The sequence below is a fragment of the Acinonyx jubatus genome, chromosome X, assembly GCF_027475565.1.
Source record: "Acinonyx jubatus isolate Ajub_Pintada_27869175 chromosome X, VMU_Ajub_asm_v1.0, whole genome shotgun sequence".
Taxonomy (NCBI): Eukaryota; Metazoa; Chordata; class Mammalia; order Carnivora; family Felidae; genus Acinonyx; species Acinonyx jubatus.
Window position 1 is genome coordinate 18,577,310 of NC_069389.1, and position 22,448 is coordinate 18,599,757.

Sequence of the window (22,448 nt, forward strand, 5' to 3'; positions counted from 1 at the left end):
TAAAATCTTCTGATGTGATTTTATATATAGAAAATGTCAGAGTCAACAAAAAAAACCCATCATAACTAATCAGCAATTTCAGTAAAGCTCCAAGATACAAAACCACTATACAGAAATCTGTTGCATTTATATACATTAAGAACATACTACCTGAAAGAGGAATTAATAAACCATTCTCATTTATAGTTGTACCAAAAAGAATAAAATAGCTAGGAATAAATTTCACCAAGGAGGTGAAAAACCTATGCATTGAAAACTGTAAGACACTGATGAGAGAAATTGAAGAAGACACAAATAAGTGGAAAGATATTCCATGCTCACGGACTGGAAGTCCATATTGTTAAAATGCCCATACTACCCAAAGCAATATACAGATCCAGTGCAATCCTTATGAAAATTCCAATTTTCACACTTTTCACAGAAATAGAACAATCCTAAAATTCGTGTGGAACCGCAAAAGACCCCAAATGGCCAAAGCAATATTGAGAAAGAAGAACAAAGCTTGAGGCATCAAGATCCCAGATTCCAAACTATACTACTAAGCTACAGTAGTCAAAACAGCATGGTATGTGGCATGAAAACAGACAAATAGAGTAACTGAACAGAACTGAGAGCCCAGAAATTAACTCACACATATATAGTCAGTTAATTTATGACAAAGGAATCCAGAATATACAATGGGGAAAAGACATTATTCAACAAATGGTGCTGGGAAAACTGGATAGTCACATGCAAAAGAATGAAACTAGACTACTATTTTATATTATACACAAAACAAACTAAAAATGGATTAAACGCTTGAATGTATGACCACAAACCATAAAACTCCTAGAATAAAACAAAGGCACTAAGCTACTTCACAATGGTCTTTATGATGATTCTTAAATTTGACACCAAAAGCAAAGGCAGCAAAAGCAAATAAACCAGTAGGATTACATCAAACTAAAAGCTTCTGCCTGCCAGAGGAAACCATCAACAAAATGAAAAGGCAACCTAGTGAATGGGAGAAAATATTTGCAAATAATATATCTGATAAGGGGCTGATATTTAAAATATACAAAGAACTCATACAAGTTAATAACAAAAATACAAAACCAATCCAATTAAAAAATGGGCAGAAAATCTAAATAGACATTTTTCCAAAGAAGACATACAGATGACCAACAGGTACATGGAATGGTGCTCACCATCACTAAGCATCAGGGAAATTCAAACCAAAACCACAATGAGATATCACCTCACACCTGTTAGAACAGCTATCATCAAAAAGACAAGAAATAACAAGTGCTGGTAAGGCTTTGGAGAAAAGGAAACCCTTGTGCATGATGGTGGAAATATAAATTAGTGCAAAAAAAAAGGAATATAAATTAGTGCAACCATTATGAAAAAAAAAAAAACTAATAGAACTACCATATGATCCAGCAATTCTACTTCTGGGTATTTATCTGAAGAAAACAAAAACACTAATTCAAAAAGCTATCTATACCCCTATGTTCACTGAAGCATTATTTACAATAGCCAAGACATGGAAACAACCTAAGTGTCTACTGGTGGATGAATGGATAAACATAATGTGGTCTATATAAAGAATGGAATATTATTCAGCCATAAAATGAATGAAATCTTGCCATTTGTGACAACATGGATGGACACTGAAGGCATTGTATTAAGTGAAATAAGTCTGATAGGAAAAAGATAAACACCATATGACTTCATTTATATGTTATATATTTAAAAAGTAAATAGGAGCACCTGGGTGGCTCAGTCAGTTAAGTGTCCGACTTTGGCTCAGGTCATGATCTCACTGCCTGTGGGTTTGAGCTCTGTGTCATGCTCTGTGCTGACAGCTCAGAGCCTGGAGCCTGCTTCGGATTCTGGGTCTCTACCTCTCTCTGCCCTTCCCTACTTTCTCTTTCTCTCTCATTCTCTGTCTCAAAAATAAACATTAGAAAAATAATAAATAAAAAGCAAACAAGAAAACAAAACAAACAACTGGGCTCATGGACATAGAGAACAGACTGGTGGTTGCCTAATGTGGGGGATGAGGGTGAAATGGGTGAAAGGTGTCAAAAAGCACAAATATACAGTTAGAAAATGATTAAGTCATGGGGATGTAATTTACAGCACGGTGACTGTCATTAATAATGCTGTCCTGCACATTTGAAAGTAGTTAGGAGAGTAGATCTTTAATGTTCTCATCACAAAGAAAACAATTGGTAATTATGCATAGTGATAGATGCTAACTGGCATTACTGTGGTGGTCATTTTGCAATATATACAAATATTAATTATTACACTGCACACCTGAAAGAAAAACCCAACACGTATTGTTCAAAAGTCAAGACTCTGGGCCCAAAGAATGAGCCCTGTGTCAAAGTTGTCCTGCCTAGCAGGAAATTGATCCAGTGCAGGGCTTAAGGTCTGGGGGATAAGATTTGGAGAAGAAAATCTGGGGTAGGCTTTTTTTTTGTTTTGTTTCTTAACTGGAAACAGCAATCTCTGTGACCCATTTGAGAAAGCCAAGTCTCTGAGGTCTTCCGATTGGCTTGTATCATCTGAGTTAATCTCTTGGGCCATGTCTAAGTGTTGAGCTATTTTTCAGTGACTTTTCCAAGGAGGGGTCTCTGCTCTATGACTATTTGGGAATGTGGTACCTTAGATGTTCTCACTATACACTTGTGACTCCTGCCTTAGAATTAGAGTGATCAAGAGTCCCTTTATTGCAAGCCAGGCCTGTGCCACTGTCAAGAGGCTGAGCAGCCTCACCTGGATTTGTCCCCCCACCCCAAGCAGATTCCTTCAGATTCCTTTCCAAGATACTTCTTTTTTTAATGTTTTTATTTATTTTTGAGAGAGAGAAAGAGAGAGAGAGAGAGAGAGATCGAGTAGGGGAGGGGAAGAGAGAGAGGGACACACTGAATCCGAAGCAGGCTCCAGGCTCTGAGCTGTCAGCACAGAGCCCGATGTGGGGCTCAAACTCACGGACTCTGAGATTATGACCTGAGCTGAACTCGGACACCCAACCGATTGAGCCACCCAGGTGCCCCCAAGACACTTCTTATCAGCTGTGTATACTTGTCTCTGTAACTCTGGGTAAATTTACTGGGTGATGGAGACTATACAAGAGCATGCTTCACTACAAGAGATCTACCAACAAATCCCGCTGGAAAGAATGAGGGCAGAAAAGTAGAGAATGGTTGTGTTTAGGCCAGGATCACTATGCTGGGCTACACATATATCACACTGACTTGGGAGTTGGTTTTCTTCATTTTTTATGTGGGTCCTTCCAACTCCAGTCCTTCCAGTCTCCTCAGGCATGGGTAGCAGGAACAAATTTCATAGTTACAAACATTAAGGGTACAAATTGTGACATTCTCATATAATTTACTAAAATTAAAGTTATTTTTTAATCTCAAACCTCTATTACACCTAGTGGCAACAATTTAATATTAGACATTCAGAGTAACTGAGTCATTTCAATATTTTTAAGCCAATTTAGAGTTTTGTCCCTTCTTTCCTCTTTCCCTGAAATGGTAGCTAAATTCTAGAAGTGGAGGGGAGAATGTTTACATGGCTTTTATGCATTAACTAGGGTGGGCATTTTGTCTGCAGCCATCTTCTGTCATTCACTGTCTTTGGCTGGTGTGTAACTCACCTGCTCTGATTCTGAACACTGGCTTTGAACACAGAGATGTCTCTTGCTCTCCTGGGTTCTGATTCTTAATCTGAGCTTTCCACACCTGTCAGGTCTAATGGCTGACTGCCACGCATGTGGGGTGCACATGCACACGCTCTCTCTCTCTCTCCATTATATTCATGCCTTTGGGAGGAAGGACTTAGGAAGCATTTACATGTAGGTTCATGCCTGATACTCCAGCAAACCAGGGGGCAGAGCCACCCTCTCAGGCCCTTTCCATCTAGAGCTGCCCTGGCATCATTTCTATTTTCCAGCCGATAGACCATTTTGACCCAGGTTCTTCCTCATGAGGACCGCCATCCCTTCACCGCCATGATCTCCATTCAAAGAGATCATACTTGTCCTCCAGTCAAACTTGTTTGGGATTTCAGTAACCCACCTTCTCACTGTCACAATGAGTTTAGGGTGGTGAGGGTCCTGGGCCTCTACTCAGTTTACAAAGGTAGGTTCCAGGGAAAACTTGAGTTGGAGAAAGGGTTGTAGGATATTTATGCAAACTCATGGTTCCACAATGCGATTTTTTTTCTTTCCTGATGATTTTGCCATAGGGCAGGACAAACAAATGGGAGTCAAAGGAGGTGAACCAAAAGCTACTGGGAGCAATAAGGAAACGTAATATCTTCTCTGTGGTAACTGCAAACAGGCAGTTAAAGACAGGGAAAGAGAAAACAGGCAAGGCCAAGAATTCTAAAGCCCTAAAATGTAAGAACTAAAAACCACTGCTGCCTGTACCTGTATAACAAACAGGATTCTGGCTTTTAAAATGTTCTAGGCTAACTGAGAAATACAACTTTTACTTTAATCTGGAAAAAGAATAGAAACTAAGCAACAGTGAAAGTAGTCAAAAGTTAATCAGAAAAAATGCCCCTAGAGTTTCATATTTCTTTAATGTTGTTCTATAGTTTGTTGTGATGTTTAAGCACCATATCTTATATGTTCATGGAATTATATTTTTTGATAGAAAAGAAATGATTCATGTGTGAATTTAGCATACCAATTTTTAAAGGTTTACCCATTTATAGTAGGGGATGGAAAACTATGACCAAGAGGACAAATGTGGCCCACCCCGTGCTTTTGTAAATAAAGTGTATTGTTTATACATTGTCCATGGCTGCAATGGCAAGGTTGAGTAGTTGCAATAGACTGTATGGCCCACAAAGTCTCAAATATTTACTGTCTGGTTCTTCAAAGAAATACTTTGTCGGCCCCTGCTTTACATGATGAGGTCACAATCAGGGCATCATCATCCACCTGGTGGCAGATTATATGAATTACTGGCATAGTGTTTATTAGAATTAAGAAAGTTCTGCTGGGCTGGCCTAATAGAATCACACTTCACGGTGACAGGAAATACAATTTGTTAGAGAGGAAACAATCATTCATCTCTTTTCTCCCTACTGTTAATGAAATATGTTAATTAATAAGAGGATATTTTAGTTTCCTTTTCCTTAGCTGATCATATTAAAAAAATAAATCTTTAAAAATTATCAGTGAGATTTATAAAAAAAAAAAAAAAGTTAAATCCGCATTTCTCCTAATGAGGATTTGCTCTGAGCACCAGCACTACTTGTGATTATTACCATTTTCTTTGAACTTTCCCATTGCTGACATTAACACTGGCATGGTATGAATAGTTTATATCTAAAATTTTAATCTTTTCCTTTCTGACAAATAATATATTATGCCATTATTTGATATTCTGCCTCTGATAACTAAACCAGTGGTTCTCAACTCTGACTGCACATTAAAATCATTTGCAGAGTTTTCTCAAAGTGCCAAAGCCCCAGCATCACCCCACAGTAATAAAATGAAAATTTATCAGTGAGGAGACCTAGGCATCCATAAAATACTCCCCAGTTGATTCAAATATATAGCAAGAGATGAGAACCAGAGACCTAAACATAACTAATCTGTGCTCACGAAGTTCATTTCATGAGTTAGAACACAACATTTGGCATTTCCCAGAAAAAGCAAAACAATATCAAATCTGGGAACTCACAGAATCATTCTCAACTGCTCCCAATGGCAAACTAGATGAATATTCAGACACACTAATATGAAAATATAAATACCAAGGAAAAGAGCGTAGGATGTTATCAATTAGATGTGAAAGTGAGAAAAACATTTTGTGAATAAATAACTTTCTTGGAAAATGGAGACAGGCATGGTTGTGTGATTTCATCTAATATTTTTGGACGTTAAAAGGCAAAAAAAAAAGGGGGGGGGCCAACTTCAGGGAGTGGATTTTATTTTGTTTGCTTTTAATTGCACTTGGACTTGGACCCAGCATGGTTGTAGGCCCTCCTTCCCTAAGTGCTTCTCTCCATCCCCTTGGCTACTTCAGGCACTTGTCAGATAACCATCCTGAGCTTTTCTGTAAGCTGTGGTTGTAGAAACAGGGACTTATCTTCCCTGTTTCAAGGGTTCTTGAAATCTCTCATGCCATGGGTACCTGAAGCTCTCCTTTACACATTTTCCTTTCCTATCTTTGCACTTCAGTGGTTCCGTTCCACTGCTTCTCGATGTCTTTCTTTACCCAGGCCTCATTCAAATTTACTTGAAGGTTCTTGCTGTCAACCTCTTGGCTTGCCTTATTTCTGTAGCTATTCTTCCAGCTCATTCTGACATTCTTTACCTTATCTCAAAGTGGTCAAGTAGCCTTCTTCAGACATTTCAGACAGATTAGAGTTTAGTTTTTTTTTTTTAATCCTCAAACTTGTATATCATATGTACACTTGATTGTATTTTTCAACTCTTCTCTAAGTCAGCCCCATGCTCATCTTCAATCTATAGGACTCTGTCTTGTAATTGATGGTGACATCTGGGCAAGAAACATCTTAATTGCTTTCTATTATTTGCATAAATCTTCCATAAAATACAAAATGGTTTTTAACCTTACTAATGAATAAACATGTTAGCCCATACAGGTGAAGTGTTAATTGCTTTTCTCAGTTAACATTTTGAATGACAGCTCAATACAGGTGAGCTGTCAAATTTGGGTGTGTCTGGGAAATTTGGCTTCTTTATCCATTCAATCCCTCATTTCCCAAATGATCTAACTTGTCACAACATCTGATTTGAGAATTTTCATTCTTAAGGATAGAGTATTTTTCCACAGAGTTCAGTTAAATTTATGTAAGAATTTTAATAAATCAAATACATATCTTTGCTCATTCAATCCAGCATAGACAGATCTGAAGGCCTTGGTTAGTGGCTCAGGAGTTGTTAAAGGGCTTCACAGTATTCACCTGTATCTCTTTACAGCAGAAATTTTATATACACACATACACACACCCCGTATATAAATTTCAAGTGGCTGCTAATTATATAATTTGACTTTGAAGTATTCTTTACTCCATGTGTTTAAGATGATATCAAACTAATTAATAATCTCAAGACACACACAAACTGATAGCAGAGGAAAGCAAGCCAAAGCATAATGAAGGATAAATGAGTTTCTGAAGGACCATCCACAAAGGTTAGGTATGAGCAGATAATGGAAAGTTAATGGTGAGTTGTTAAGCTTTCCTGTTTAGAGCATGTGAAAAACATTATGCCTGCCATTACTATTATAATTGTAGAACCTTAGGGTTGGGAATAGGACATTTACACTCACATATTTATTAGCCAGAACCATATACATTACTCCAAGTGCAATGTGCCGACATCTCTCATCTCACATATTTTAGTGGTCACGTTCCCTCACGCTGTACTGGAAGTAAACCAAATGCATTAAATGTTTCTTCATTTGTACTTCCCCTAACTTATTTTTCCTCCATCCTGTTTTTGTGCAGTTGTCTGTTAGTTCCCTGGTGTAATCTTCCCTTTATTCCCAACATGTATCATTATTAACCTCTAGGGGAGTTCTTCTACCCTGGACCCTTGCTACCCAACATGTGGTCTGGAGAGCCACAGCATCCCCACCCACTGGGAACTTGGTAGAAATGCAGAACATCTGGTCCCACCCCAGTCAACGGAATCAGCATTTCCATTTTAGTAAGATCCCCAGCTGACTAATTTTCATATTAAAGTTGGGAGAAACGGGGTGCCTGGCCGTCTCAGTCAGTGGAGCTTGTGACTCTTGATCTTGGGGTTGTGAGTACAAGCTCCATGTTGGGGCTAGAGATTCCTTAGAAATAAAATCTTAAAAAAAAATAAAGTTGGGGAAACACTGCCAGGTATACTCCACCTTTTCCCTAGTTCTTTCAACAATCCAGCAAGGAAAGACAATCGCATTGGCACATTAAAATTCTTCAATGAGAAGAGCAAAATAACTGAAGAGTAACATCTCACATGATAATAATCTCTCTGTGGATGAACTTCCTTCAATGGCACAGGAGGCAAGATAGCTTAGCTATGTGATAACTAGATTCTGAGTTTCAGTCATAGTCCTTTCATTAACTCATTGTATAATTTCAGGCAGGGGAACTCTGCTGGGTTCCTGTGACACACAAAAGATGAAATAAAGCGATGTAGTTTATGAAGTAAATTTATGTTGAGATATAGTATAGCATAGTAGTGAAGAGCGTGACCTCTGAAGAACAACTCAGGGACTTAAAATCTGGCTGCGTTATTCATTAGCCGTGTGACTTTTGGCAAAATCCTTCTATATGTAACGGGGAAGATATTAATAGTACCTACCTTCATAGGTCTGTTATAAGAATAAAAGGGTTGATGTAAAAAATGCATAGAAACAGTGCCTACCACATAATTACTTCAAAAGGCAATTACTATTATTGGACATTAGAAAACCTGTTTTCAAGACTGCCAATAAAAAAACTGTAAAAACACTCTTCGGAAACTTCAATGTTCACCTGGAAGCCAAGTGCTCCCAGGAACTGGAATACTGATAGGCAGCTCTTTTAAAAATTAAGGTATCAGGTCAATTCCCAAGATGTAACAGCAGAGATCCTACTGGTGAAATCACAAATTACTCATGATGCCAAATGATTAGAGATAAGATATCAAATCAAGGGTTTGGAAACTATGATTTAGATCTTACCAGAGTGCATTGATGTCAGCTGCCTATACCATGGGGTTAAGCTTAAGTTTACATTATATTTACCCCATACAGAATGGGTTAAATTTGTCCTACCATGAGATCACTAACTGAAGTCTAAACCCCAAGCAACCATCTTGAAAGTGTGCATAAAGGCTCACAATTGTGGCATGAGAGCATATTTACTCGATTACTGAAAATGTTAACAGAGAGTGCATGCCTTCGCAGTTGTGTGCTGTGTGTCAATCACATCCATTTCGGTGCTGTATTCTCATATTCTTGTACCCTGCCAACAATGTGGTTTCTTAAAACTCAATCCAATTTACAATGACACCAAAAATAATAAAATACCTAGGAATACACTTAACCAAGGAAGAGAAAGACCCATCCTCTGAAAACCATAAAACATGGATAAAAGAAATTGAAAACAACATAAACAAATGGAGACATGGTCCATGCTCATGGATTGGAAGAACAAATACTGTTAAAATGTCCATATTACAGAAAGCACAGATTTAATCCAATCCCTATCAAAATACCAACAGCATTTTTCAAAGAACTAGAACAAATAACCCTAAAACTGGTGTGGAACCACAAAAGACCCCGAATAGCCAAGGCAATCTTGAAAGAGAAGAACAAAGCTGGAGGTATCACAATTCCAGATTCCAAGTTATACTACAAATCTCTACTCACCCGAACAGTATGGTACTGGCAAAAACAAACAAACAAACAAAACAAACAAACAAACAAACAAAAAAAACACCAGACATGTCGATCCATGGAACAGGAAAGAAAGCCCAGAAGCAAACCCATGATTATATGGCCAATTAGTCTTCCACAAAAGAGACAAGAATATGCAATGGGAAAAAGTCTCTTCAACAAATGGTGTTGGGAAAACTAGACAGCTACATACAAAAGAATGAAACTGGACCACTTTCTTAGACCATACACAAAAACAAACCCAAAACGTATTAAGGATTTCAATGTGAGACCTGAAAACATAAGAATATTAGAAGAGAGCACAGGCAGTAATGCTTCTGACATTGGCCATAGCAATATTTTTTTTTAATATGTCTCTTGAGGCCAGAGAAATAAAAGGAAAAGTAAACTGTTGGGAATACATCAAAATAAAAAGCTTCTACACAGTGAAGGAAATAATCAACAAAGCTAAAAGAACACCTACTAAATAGAACAAGATATTTTCAGATGACATCCTATAAAGGGATAGTATCCAAAATATATAAAGGACAACTCAACATTCCAAAAACAAATAATACAACTAAAAATGGGCACAGGACATAAACAGACATATCTCCAAAGAAGACATACACATGGTCAAGAGACACATGAAAAGATGTTCAACATAACTGATCATCAGGGAAATGCAAATCAAAATTCACAATGACAGGGGCCACCTTGGTGGCTCAGTCGGCTGAGTGTCCAACTTTGGCTCAGGTCATGATCTCACAGTCCATAGGCTCGAGCCCCACATTGGGCTTTGCGCTGACAGTGCAGAGCCTGCTTCGGATTCTGTCTCCCACTCTCTCTCTGCCCCTCTCTCGCTTGTGCTTTCTCTCTCTCTCAAAAATAAATGAACTTTAAAAACAAACAAATAACTACAGTGAGGGGTACCTGGGTGGCTCTGTCAGTTAAGCATCAGACTGTTGATTTCAGCTCAGGTCATGATTTCACAATCATAAGATTGAGCCCTGCATCAGGCTCCACACTGGGTGTGGAGCTTGCTTAAGTTTCTTTCTCTCCCTCTCCCTCTGCCCCTCACCAGCTAGAGCACACGGAAGCTCTCTCTCTATCTCAAAAAAAAAAAAACAAAAACAAAAACAGAAAATCCCAAAAAACAATGAGATATCATCTCACACCTGTCAGAATGGCTAAAATCAAAAGCACAAGAAACAACATGTGTTGGTGATGACGTGGAGGGAAAGGAACCCCCATGCACTGTTGGTGGAAATGCAAACTGGGGCGGCCACTGTGGAAAACAGTATGGAGGTTCCTCAAAAATTTAAAAATAGAACTACCCTACCATTACACTACTGATTATTTACCCAAAGAATACAAAAACACTAATTTATTCAGCCATGAAAAAGAATGAAATCTTGCCATTTGCAACGACCTGGATGGAGCCAGAGAGTATAATGCTAAGGGAAATAAGCCAGTCAGAGAAAGACAAACGCCATGTGATTTCACCAATGTAGAGAATTGAAGAAACAAAACAAATAAAGACAGAAACCAAGAAACAGACTCTGAACTATAGAGAACAAACTAACGGTTACCAGAGGGAAGGTGGGCGGGGGGGATGGGTGAAATAGGTGATGGGGATTAAGTGTACACTTATCATGATGAGCACTGAGTAATGTATAGAATTGTTGAATCACCATATTGTACACCTGAAACTATCATAACACTGTATGTTAACTACACTGGGATTAAAACAAAAAACTTAATGAAAACGAGATCAAAACCTACAAGACAAGGGGGAAAAGCATTTGGAAGAGAAAGTACATTTGCCCTGCTGCCGTGAGCTCTCCATCATCCAAACTTTAATTTCTGTATTCATCTTCCAAAGGAGTGGCAGCAGCTTGTTCCTGAGGAAAGGCTACCTACCTACCAAAGCTCAAAACCTAGTCCATTTGCAGGGCTGAGGGCGTCCGTTCATTTCACAAGCAATGACCTGCTCTTCTCAATTTACATTGCAATTTTAACCCAGTGAACTCAACTCTTTGAGTTCAGCGTTAGGCGCACTCTTTTGTGAATTCATCCCCATGCCAAAACTCCTAGAAGCCATAAGAAAACAATAAAGGCAACAAAAATCTAAATCCATACAACTAAAAATATTTTTTCAGCGATGTTCTAACAAAAATAGTTCTTTAGTGACATAATTCCCAACAACCTAGAAGTATAACCCAGAGGTATCTACAGTCCTCATGAAGTCCCCAAAGGAGGTTATCTTTATTTCCTTTGTCTGCTCATAACCGAGCTCAGTGTGGGCTCACCATACTCAGTTATCTGTTCGCTGTCCAGTATCCTTTTTTATTTTGCGACATCATTTGTGAATTTAAATGAATCAAGGACTCTCTAAACTGTTTTGATAGAAAACTAACAGAATCTGGACACTGTGTAGCCCCAGCTGTGCAAGTGCTGTCACAATATAACCTTCCACTCTCAGCCTCTTCCAGAATGCCTCACTTTCAGAGAGATGCGTCCCTCAAGACCATACCCCTTCTCATGGTAGCAGTGGTGTTCTGTTAAGTGTTTAAGAACTGGCTCTCCAATAAAACAAACAAACCCCGATTCATAACCTTTGCTGATTAATTCTGATTTGACGCAAATATTCCCTCTATTGCTGATTTCAAGCTACCCATGTGACTAACTTCACTAAATCCGGACCTGGGAATGGATAGTCAGCTCACAGAAACCAGGATGACCTAGCTCCAACACACCACTACATGGTGGCCCGTTTGCAAATACCGATTATGCACGAGTACAAAGGTCTGGCTAACTCAGGACAACTCAGAAGGAACCTCCCTGGGGTTGGCTGGGGCTCCGGTTGGGCTAGCATCATAGCTCAACCTTTCTATCCACCCAAGTCTCCTTCCTTGCTGCCACAATCCACACGGACTGGTCCTAATGAGCATCCTACACCCAAAATTCTATTTCCAAGGGAACCCAACCTGCGACAATCATTTTTTTCATCTCCATGTGGGCTGCCACAAATTCCCTTCTGTTCTAAAGAAGAAACTAAACATGCTTTCATACTTTTTGTAAAATGGATAATCCAATTTAAATATTAATGGCAAGGTATCAGATTTGTAAACAAGACAATTAGAATTGCAATTACAAATTTTTCATAAGCTAATAGAAAGCTTCATAGGACACAGAAACATTCTCTTAAGTCTAAGTGTCTTTTGAGACTCCTGAGTCAGAAATAACACTTATGGGATACTTTTAAAATGCAAAGTACCGTCTGCCTCTCTGCAACGACAGCAAAGAAGGAACAATTTTCTTCTTCCTGTTGTGATAAAATTGATTTCATCAGCAGTTAGAAGAGCTTGTTATGCCAAGGCTGACCACAGGAATTACACAAGAACACTGTGGAGAAAAATGTCAGGCTGGAGTAGCCCAAAACTTTTAATATGAAAAAAAGGGCAGGAAAAGAATTTTAACAATAGGTTTGTGGTGGTGTTCCCAAGTCTCTTTCAGGCCTGGGTGCCAGTTCCTGTCCATGTCACCTATGAGAACACAGATCACTCCCTTCTCGGGACACATGCTGACTCCGTCTAAGGTTCTCTGCACCTAAGCACACCCCCTGCCACGTGAACCTCCACGCCACTCTTGAGCACTCAAGTGTCATTCTGGAAACTCTGTGTAGCTGTGGTCTCATAACACCAAATATGCCGCAAATGTGTATACACAACTCCCTGTCACTTCTACTGTGATGGCCGGCTGCCTCCCTGGGACCCATGAGGCACACGTCCTTCCGGATTCGTGAATTCCCTCAGGTTTGTTCACGATCCCGCTCATCCTCTCCTCCACTCGATCACACTATTATGAACAAGGCTGTCTACAGAACTTGAGGATATAAAATGGCCTAAGAGAAAGAAAGCTGGGGGATGAGCTGAGCTTGGAGGGTGCCTGTTTGAGACGCATATAGTAAAACAACCATGAGTTAGCCCCTAAAATCTTGTTCTTAATGCCTGTTAATATTTGTAGGCGGTGTCTGGTATATCACCCTTGGGGACTCTCCTCTAGAAACTAATGTCCTTGAGGGACAGATCAGATAGGTGGGGATACTCCGGCACATACAATAACCTTGGTTTTTACTCTGTCACATGAGCGTGCGCACGTAAGAAATGCTGTACCTAAAACTGAGGTTAAAAAATTGGGGTGAGGGCAGCAGGGGACACGCATGCTAACATTTCAGACTGTCAGACTGACTGCAGTACCTCTCCCCTCAGCCCCAAACTTAACTGCCACCTTCTCCACGATTCCCCAGCTTGCAGTTATCCCCTCCCTCTGTAAAAAGGCACTCCACTCTATTTGTACTTCTCTTAAGACAGGCACATTCCTGACACGGTATTTAAGAGTTTGTGCTGTTTTGCCCTTACTCAATGATAAGTTTTCCAAGGGCAGGATTCATATCTGATTCTGTATGTCTCCGTCCCTTCACCTGGTATCTTGCCCCTTAGATGTAATCAATGTCTATCTTTGAAGAAGCACCACAATGACAGTGGTACTCTGGGTCCAATTACAATGCAGCTTGCGGGAATAGCAGGCTGAAGGGATCTCATAACTAGGGTCAAAGCACTTCGCTGCTGTGAGACTGAAACAATGGAGCGCGGTGCCTCATCACTGCTTTAAGGTGTTATTAGAAATGAACCAGGCAAACACTCAAGTCCTATGTCAGTTTGAGTTCTAAATTTCTAACATGTGCTCATTTACTGACCCAGTTAACAATGATGGAAAAGTACAAGAAGTACTTGAAAACTATCTACATTGATAAAGACTGCTTTAATTTAGTGATTATCCATTTTCAGAAAGGAAAAAGGAAGGATCATGCTAACAATATAGGCAACGGCGACCATGTGGCCATCTGTTTTAAGCACCTGCCATGTGCTAGACAGCTTACATATTAGTTCATTAACTATCAAGAAAAAGTTCTAATAATAAGGGTTCACCTATTAATGCAAACATCACATTATAGACAAGGTGGCCTGGGTTTATAAGACAGGAGTTTGCCAAGACAAAGTGAGTCTGGATCCCTCATTAAATCTTCTTTTACTGCCCTCCCTCTAGACTGGCGTTTACCTAGAACAAGCCTGCCTGGTGGGGCAAAGGGATTACAGTGTGCTTCAGGGCAGCAATACAATCCCTACAGAAACTCTCCAGTTCCTACAAGCACACTTTTACCTCGAACAAGTGGCACAAGAAAGAAATTAGACACAGCAGGGCTGTGTGTGGATACGTGAGAAATATGAAGATATAACAATACAGATACTTATAGTTTATTTGGACCAAAACGAATAAATGAATTTGCATTCAGGTTACAAATCTGAGTACATCCACAGCTGCATAATAGTGAAGAGCAAAGGTAACTGCTCCCAGGTACAATTAATGTACCTTATTACTAACTCTTGTAACACCACCATTCCAGTTAATCTGTATCTGTATTCCTTGCATGGTGTGTCTCCAGTTTGTTTCTCTCTGGGCTCAGGCCCACTGCTCCTGCTTCTACTATGCTGTTTTGTGAAATGTTAGCTATTATCACCAATTCCGTCCCCCATATCAAAAATATTTTCAAGCTATCCTGATTCGCTGTCTCTTCCTAGAAGATCTGCGGGAAGGTGATCTCGAAACAGATAATGTGTTGAGTCACTGTGGAGGTTCACTGAGGTACAGTGCATTGACTGGCACAGAGGCATTTAACAAATGTTAATCTCCCCTCCCACACCCTCATTTTCTTGTTATATAAGTTATAGTTATTATTATAGTATCTGGTCCTGGCTAATCTCACTTCACTCCTTGAGAACAAAATTCTTTAGGTGAACAAATTATTCTCATTGTACTGGGTGTAGCGATCCAACAGGGCAAGACCTAACACCAACAGGTTGGCGAAGCATTTACATGATCTCCACGATGTTCAACAGTCCATATATCATTTTCTTAGCCACTGTTCATTTGTACCCACTATCAGTCCGCTGAGGTGGACAATAATGGTAAGGGAAATTGAGGCACAAAGACTTTGATGGGTTGCTTAAAGTCACCCATCCAATTAGAGGAAGAGCTGGGATATGCCATTTTTGTGTTTCTGAGCTGTTCTCTCCACTAGACTAATGTTTCCCAAAGAAATACTTGCCAACAATCCTTTGAAAATTAAAATACCTGTTACATACACAAAATCAGCTAACTTACCAAGTCTATACTGGGCATGGGGATCCCTGTTCTCAGCTGGAATGACTCTGCTTTGCAAAAGACCAGTATGGTATTTCGTGTAAACCTAATTTAAAAAAAACAAAACAAAACAATACATCTAAATACTTCTCAGTCAGAAACAGCCAGGCAACAGCCCACTTGGCCCAAAGCCAATTTCAAGAGCCAATTTTTCCCAAACAACAGCAAGGCAGGACAGAGCAGCCATAATTATTTCCATGAGATAATCCTACCACCTCAGGTCTGCTAAGGTGCAAGTGAATGCACTTAATTGCTCAGCTGTGTATTTGCTTGGATGTAATCAACCACTTACTGGGAGTTGCTGTCTAACTATTAGGATATTGGCACAAGAAAAGCTAAATAAATTAGAGAGAGTTCACTCTTTATAAAGCTGCCTTTGGAAAGAAAGAGTCTTCTGTGTTCAGAGCCAGGGGGAATTGGAAGGGAACAAGGTTGGAAGTCAAGCTACAGTCGTAACAAAACGCTTCCTCCTCATGGGCACTGCCTCATCCCTGTTAACACAGAGCGTGGCCCAAAGTTGCTGATCTCCAGAGACTGCTCATCAGTCATTCTGGAGCAATGGCCAGGCGATCAGATGTACCTATCACCCACAGAGCCAGCACCAGCGAAAGGAGTTGTGCTTGATGAGCAAGGAGGACAAGAGGCTTGCTTTTACAGTATGAATAACATCTGTTCCTTCAAGCATGAATGCGACAAGGGGAGGAGACGGCCAGACAAGGCAGGAAAACAAACATCACACGTTTAGTCTCCAGGGTAATTATGTTGATATCTGGGTGTTTATCTTTTGTCCACAGGGCCTCGTGCCATACAGCCCGACCATGCTCTGCCCAAGGGCTGTAGCTCTGAGCAAAGCTTCAAGTCTATGGCTTGCTGCAGTGAAGGGCCCGTGGACTCTCCTCAAAATAATAAAAGGGTAAGCATGCTTTTCTCCCAAGAAGAGACCTTTCTGACAAAACATTGGTAGGAGAGGTTACCTCAGGTAATAGCCACATCTAAAGGAAAGTCCCTAAATGTGAAATGATGGGTCTTCTAAGATTCAAGGACCCACTGCTGAGGTTTTATTCTTAGATCTTAAAGTGACTCTAACATTTTGAAGGCTCTGTCAAATACACGATTCTTTCACCCATTGTCCCAGCCTCCAGTTCACCTCTGTTTATTATACCCTATTCAGGGCTCCAGAAGCTAAGGGGTGGTTTTGGTGGCTCTTTGCTTGTTTGCCTATTTAGTGGCTTCTCTGGCTGGCTCGCTTGCACATTTGCATTTAGAATCAGATCAGTATTTAAAACCCCATCATTTGTACGTATCATAATTTGTCGTAAAAAAATACATCTTTTGCTCAACAATCTGCTAGTCCCCTTGGCTTTTTGTAATAAATTGTATTCTTTCAAGCCTGGCCTTCAAAGTTCTCTATTCCTGTGCTCGCATCCCCTTCTCTCCACTCCAATCAATTGTGTCCTGATGCATTTTAGCTAAGGAGCTCACCTCTGTGTTCCTTGCTATTTTCCACCCTCAGGCGGCATCACGTGCAACGTGTGGGGCCCAGTGGAAAATAAACACTTGGGAGATCTGGTTCAAAAAGCAGGAAAAAAGTGCTGTTAGAGATATTAAAATATAAAGCTTCTCCTTTCTTCTGTGGTCTCTCTCTCTCTCGTCATGCTGTTTTTAATTTTCTGTTTAATGTTATTCTAAGTAAAGCAAAATTTAAAAATTTTAATCACTAGCATGTATTTTAATGTTCATTCTTCTATGGACTAATGGAAGTTTTAAATGCAGATAAAGGAGCATTTATTTACAGAATCACCAAAATTACACACGTCATTTTCATAGCGTGTGCATGCTTTTATCAGAGCAGTGGAAATGCTGCACAAAACAACACAATTGTTTTTGTTTTGCTTCTTGATATGAGCACATTTACCAATACTGTCTACCTCTGGCTTACTGATGAGCAAGGAAGGACTGGAAGGAAAAGGTCACCGTATCCTTCCCCTTTCTTCTATGTCATCGCTTTCAATGTATATGGTCGGCTAATGCCACATACCAATACCACAGGTGGTTTCCAAACAGGGAAGCAAGCAGAAAAAAGGCTAGGATAGGGTGCCCTGATTCCACGTTTCTTAGAACACGCTTACCTTCTTTCTGCATGTTCAAAATAAGTTTCTTTCAGAACAGACAGCATGATCTCCCCAGGATGGCAGCAGCCACCACTGCCCTGCTTACGTGGTCATACATTTAACACACTTCTCATATACTTGTTTTGAAACTCACTGGACGCCATGCATCACGGGTCCACTGAAATTCTGTGTCGACGGTGGCATGTTGAAGGCTATGGGTGAACAGAGGAACAAGGGGCAGGAGGCACACAAATTGCACATGTCTCCTTGGGGCTCACTTAACAAAACACAAGTTCAAGGATAAAATTATTAAAAATTTCAAGACAGCAACGGCAAAGCACTAAACCAAGCGTGGGGCCCTTCTGAGTGGGGGATTCAATGTGACTAAACAGGGTGCCTGCCTACAAAGCCAGACCCACCCTCAAGCCCATGATGCCATCTCCACATCAAAGTACCCAATGTAGGTCACCAAAGGAAAGTAATTACCGTTCAGTGAAAGCAAGGCAGTTGAGATGAATAATAGGGTAAGTTTAACAAGGGCAGGGACCTCGCACAACCTCACACAGGGGTAGTGCAAACATTCCATAAATAATCATTGAACAGGTAAAAAATGACTACACTTGACAGAAAAAAAAAAGGACAGAAAGAAAGAAAAGGAAAAGGAAAAACAGAACTACTGTAAGGGGTGATAGAATGATTAGGAGCACTGATTCTGAAGTCCTATCTCCTGGGTTCAAATCTCAGTTCTACAACACACCAGTTGTGTCACCCTGGGTCAGCTGCATAATTTCTCTTGGCCTCAGTTTCCTTATCTGTGAAATAGAGACAGTGATGACAATACCTGCCTGTCGGGCTGTCATATTAAATGACTCAATGTATGTCAAGTATCTAGAAGAGTGCCAGGCACACATTAAGCATTATGGAAGTGTGAGGTAGTATTACCATTTATCAGTGTCAACTCACTGTGTCACTTCTTCCAGAAGTTCTCATTTACTCCTTACAAAAATGCTGAGAGTTGTGGATCTTTATATCCCTTTTACAGATGAGAAAAATGAGACTCGGACAAATGATACTTACCATGTTTAAAAAGCCAGCAAGAGAGCATACAAGTGTTTCAATTCTGTCTATATCCTGAAGCGTATGTCCCTGCCACATCCTAAGGTAACCTTACTACGTTCCTCTTGTTTTTCCAAACGGCCCCATCTTTTTTTTTTCTTCATAAAATCTACAGCTTCTAATGGCATGCCTCAGTTTACTTAACAGGCATGTTTCTGAGAAAAATGGCAAATAAATGTTTGCTATGCTAATCACTTAAAACATGGCACAAAGTGCTTTTTGGAATCATGTGGAGGATATTTTTGTAGGTTAAATGATCACCTTATTAAAATTTTAAAATTGCAGCTATTTATCAGAATTTGCTCAAAAGGGAAATAACATCTATTAGTATAATGTTGAAAGAAAACTTAAGTTTTTTTTTTTTTTATTTCTCCAAAGAAACGTGGTGAGGGAAACCAAGGACTCCTTCAGCTCACCAGGAAACAACATGACACAGTAAGACCTAGCTCTTTTGTTTAGAAAGAACATCAGTTTAGGAATAACAAACTTGAAATCAGGACTGCTTTTCACGTCTGACCACCGAGACTCAGCCTGACACATGGGGGAGATCCAGCCAGAGTCGAAGTCTCCCAAGGATGGGATCAGATGTATGTTATCCTTAAAATACCAACTTCTTTGTGGTGGTAAACATGACAGTATTTTTAAAGGGTTTCAAAAATTCACTCCCAATCTTGATGCCCAAATCCCATTTTTTTCAACAATGTTCTTCATGTGGATCCTTTTGATCCATGACAGTGTGGGTCTCAAGATCTAAGGTGACAATTGGAGAGCAAATTACTGACATGTTAGGTAGAAATTACTAAAAGAAGAAAGCAAGATACCAAACATGTCCACTGTGATCTAATTTTTTTAATGTTTATTTATTTTTGAGAGAGACAAAGAGACAGAGTGTGAGTGGGGGAGGGGCAGAGAGGGAGGGAGACACAGAATCCAAAGCAGGCTCCAGGCTCTGAGCTGTCAGCACAGAGCCTGACACAGGGCTCGAACCCACCACCTGTGAGATCGTGGCCTGAGCCAAACTTGGATGCTTAACCGACTGAGCCACCCAGGCGCCCCCACTGTGATCTAATTTTGGTAAAGAACAGCTATAGATGTATAAGTAGATACAGGTAGAACCTATTCTGGAAGGATACGCAATAAAAGGTTAATGGTGATAATCTAGGTTTTAGAAACAAAATGTCTTTGTTTTCTTTTTTTTGCTTATGCATATTCTCTAATTTTCTATGGTGCACACATACTCCTTTTGTAATGATAAACATTATTCTTACATAAAATATTTATTGGAAAGTAGGCTATAAGGGTAAGGGGATATTAAAAATGTTTAATAGTATTTCTCTGCCTGAGGGTGTTTTTCTAGCTTTCACTACATATACCCCTTATCCCTTTCTCTTATTTGACACTATGTCAGGTCCGCTGTCCCTGCAGGTGGCCCAGTGGATACTTGGATCTGCTTTTGTTTGTACCTAAATTTCTCTAGTTCCAAGGTCTGTCCTGTCTCCCAGACTGCTCTGACAGTTCCCACATTGGTTCTGCACACACTTAGCACCTCAGTTTAATTGTCCCTGGGGATCCGGGCTTGCCCTCTGTCTTTACTGGCACTGTCAGTTCCAGGATGGCAATGGCCTTGATAATATATCTTTTGGTTCTTCTACAGCAGCCCCAGCTCAAGGCCTGGAGTGAAGAGTCCTTCTACACGCATCCATGCACATGTGCACACACACACACACACACGTCGTTCAATCACTTGTGTCAGAATAGGCAAATGCATAGAGACAGAAAGTAGATGAGTGGCTGCCAGGGGATGGAGGAGTGAGGGATGAGGGGTAACTGCTAATGCGTATGAGGTCTTTCTGGAGTGATGAAAATGTTCTAAAATTAAACTGTGATGATTGCCCAAATCTTTGAATGTACTAAAACCGAACAAATTGTATACTTAAAAAATTTTTTTTGCACTTATTTATTTCTGAGAGACAGAGAGAGATAGAGCATGAGTGGGGGAAGGGCAAAGAGAGAGGAAGACACAGAATCTGAAGCAGGCTCCAGGCTCCAAGCTCTCAGTACAGAGCCCGACGCGGGGCTCAAACTCACAAACCGTGAGATCATGACCTGAGCCGAAGTCGGACGCTTAGCCGACTGAGCCACCCAGGTGCCCCCAAATTGTATACTTTAAATAGGTGTATTGTATGGTATATGAAATAAATCTCAATAAAGCTGCAAAAATGTCTCTGACATTACTTTTTTTTTAACAAAAGATCAATTTTCCTTCAAATCAATATATTTCTTGTTCACCTCTTGATGCTACTGGAAACTTCAAGAATATACACTGAGGTTGACCTAACGGTCTTTATGAACTCTTTTGTTTCAAAATTCTTAATATTGCCCTAAAATAAGGATTGCTTCTCAGAGAATCCCAGATTACTTCCCAAGTAAATGGATAGTTGTAGGTACATCCAGTGTTCTGTTGTGGAAACAATAAGGACAAGAAGTCAGGAGTACTGAGATCCTCTAGTGACTCTATTACTCCCAATTTTTGTAAACTTTGGCAAGTCATTTCACCTCCTGGACTTTGGTTTTCTGTCTGTACAATGGGTGGACTGGACCATGTGACTGCCAAGCTCACTTTCATCTTAACATTTCTGTGCTTCTATATATATGGCCAAGTATTTGTCTATTTTTAGAAATTAGATCAACCTTCTAGAACATCGCTAATAAGTACTTTCTAAATAAAATGTTTTTGACAAGTTTAGACTGTGCTTTCAAGTCTCGAATAACCTCACACACACCTCAGTAAGTCAAATGACTATAGCACAATTAAGTGCAAATCTGGGGTATGGGAATAGTAAAGTGTGTGCGTGTGTGCGTGTGTGCGTGTGTACTCTTGGCTTCAAGCGTACAAGTTCTGGCATTTCTCCAGAAAGCATCCATTTGCTTTTTACCTACTGGCAAGGACTTTTTAAACCAAACTACATTTTTCATGCCTTCCCTCCCAAAGACAGGAAGCAGCGGCCAGCTTAGCGGCGCTAACCTCTGATGGCCAGCACCGTAGTTTGTGATCACGCACGGCAGCCCAAAGCCAAGGCTGCAGAGGCTGCAGGAGGTGTCAGTTCTGACACATGGTTCCCTGTTGTGCTCAGAGCTCATGTTGGCTGCCACAAGCCTTGCAGGTGCCTTCAGTTAAGAAGGCAGAAATGGACTTTCAGACGCAGTCTGTGTTTTCAAGCCCCCTCTGGGGACCTTGAGGTGGTGGGGCTGGGACAAGGCTGGAGACAGAAACTTTGTAGGGAACAAGGGGTAAACAAGAAGGCTTTTCTGACATTTCTACTTTTGGGCTTAGTATCTGGAATTGCTTTCAACACTTGCAAAATAAGATTCCTATGTTATCCATGCCAGAGCTTTTAAACGTTTTAAGCAGAACTGCATACGATTATGATACTGGGCTCATCATGTTTAGAGGATTAAGTAATGCAGCACTATCAAAGAATGAAAAATGATCCTAAAACAAGTCAAAATAAAACTGAAGGATGTTCTATTCTTTTCTTTCTAATCTCCTCATCCCCCA

The 22,448-nt window shown here is 40.1% G+C and overlaps 1 long non-coding RNA gene across 2 annotated transcripts in view; it reads right to left on the bottom strand.

Annotated features, from left to right (window-relative positions):
- Positions 1-21,010, bottom strand: part of LOC128311571 (uncharacterized) — a 59,937-nt gene extending 38,927 nt beyond the window's left edge. Inside the window, exons 1-3 of one of the 2 annotated variants that reach the window (XR_008290051.1) lie at positions 17,928-21,010; positions 17,145-17,228; positions 15,624-15,708 (exon numbers count right to left, since the gene is read on the bottom strand). This is a non-coding gene — a long non-coding RNA (uncharacterized LOC128311571). Of the gene's footprint in view, positions 1-15,623; positions 15,709-17,144 lie in introns of both variants that reach the window. The other variant, XR_008290050.1, reaches the window with a different exon arrangement.
- Positions 21,011-22,448: the final 1,438 nt, after the last annotated feature.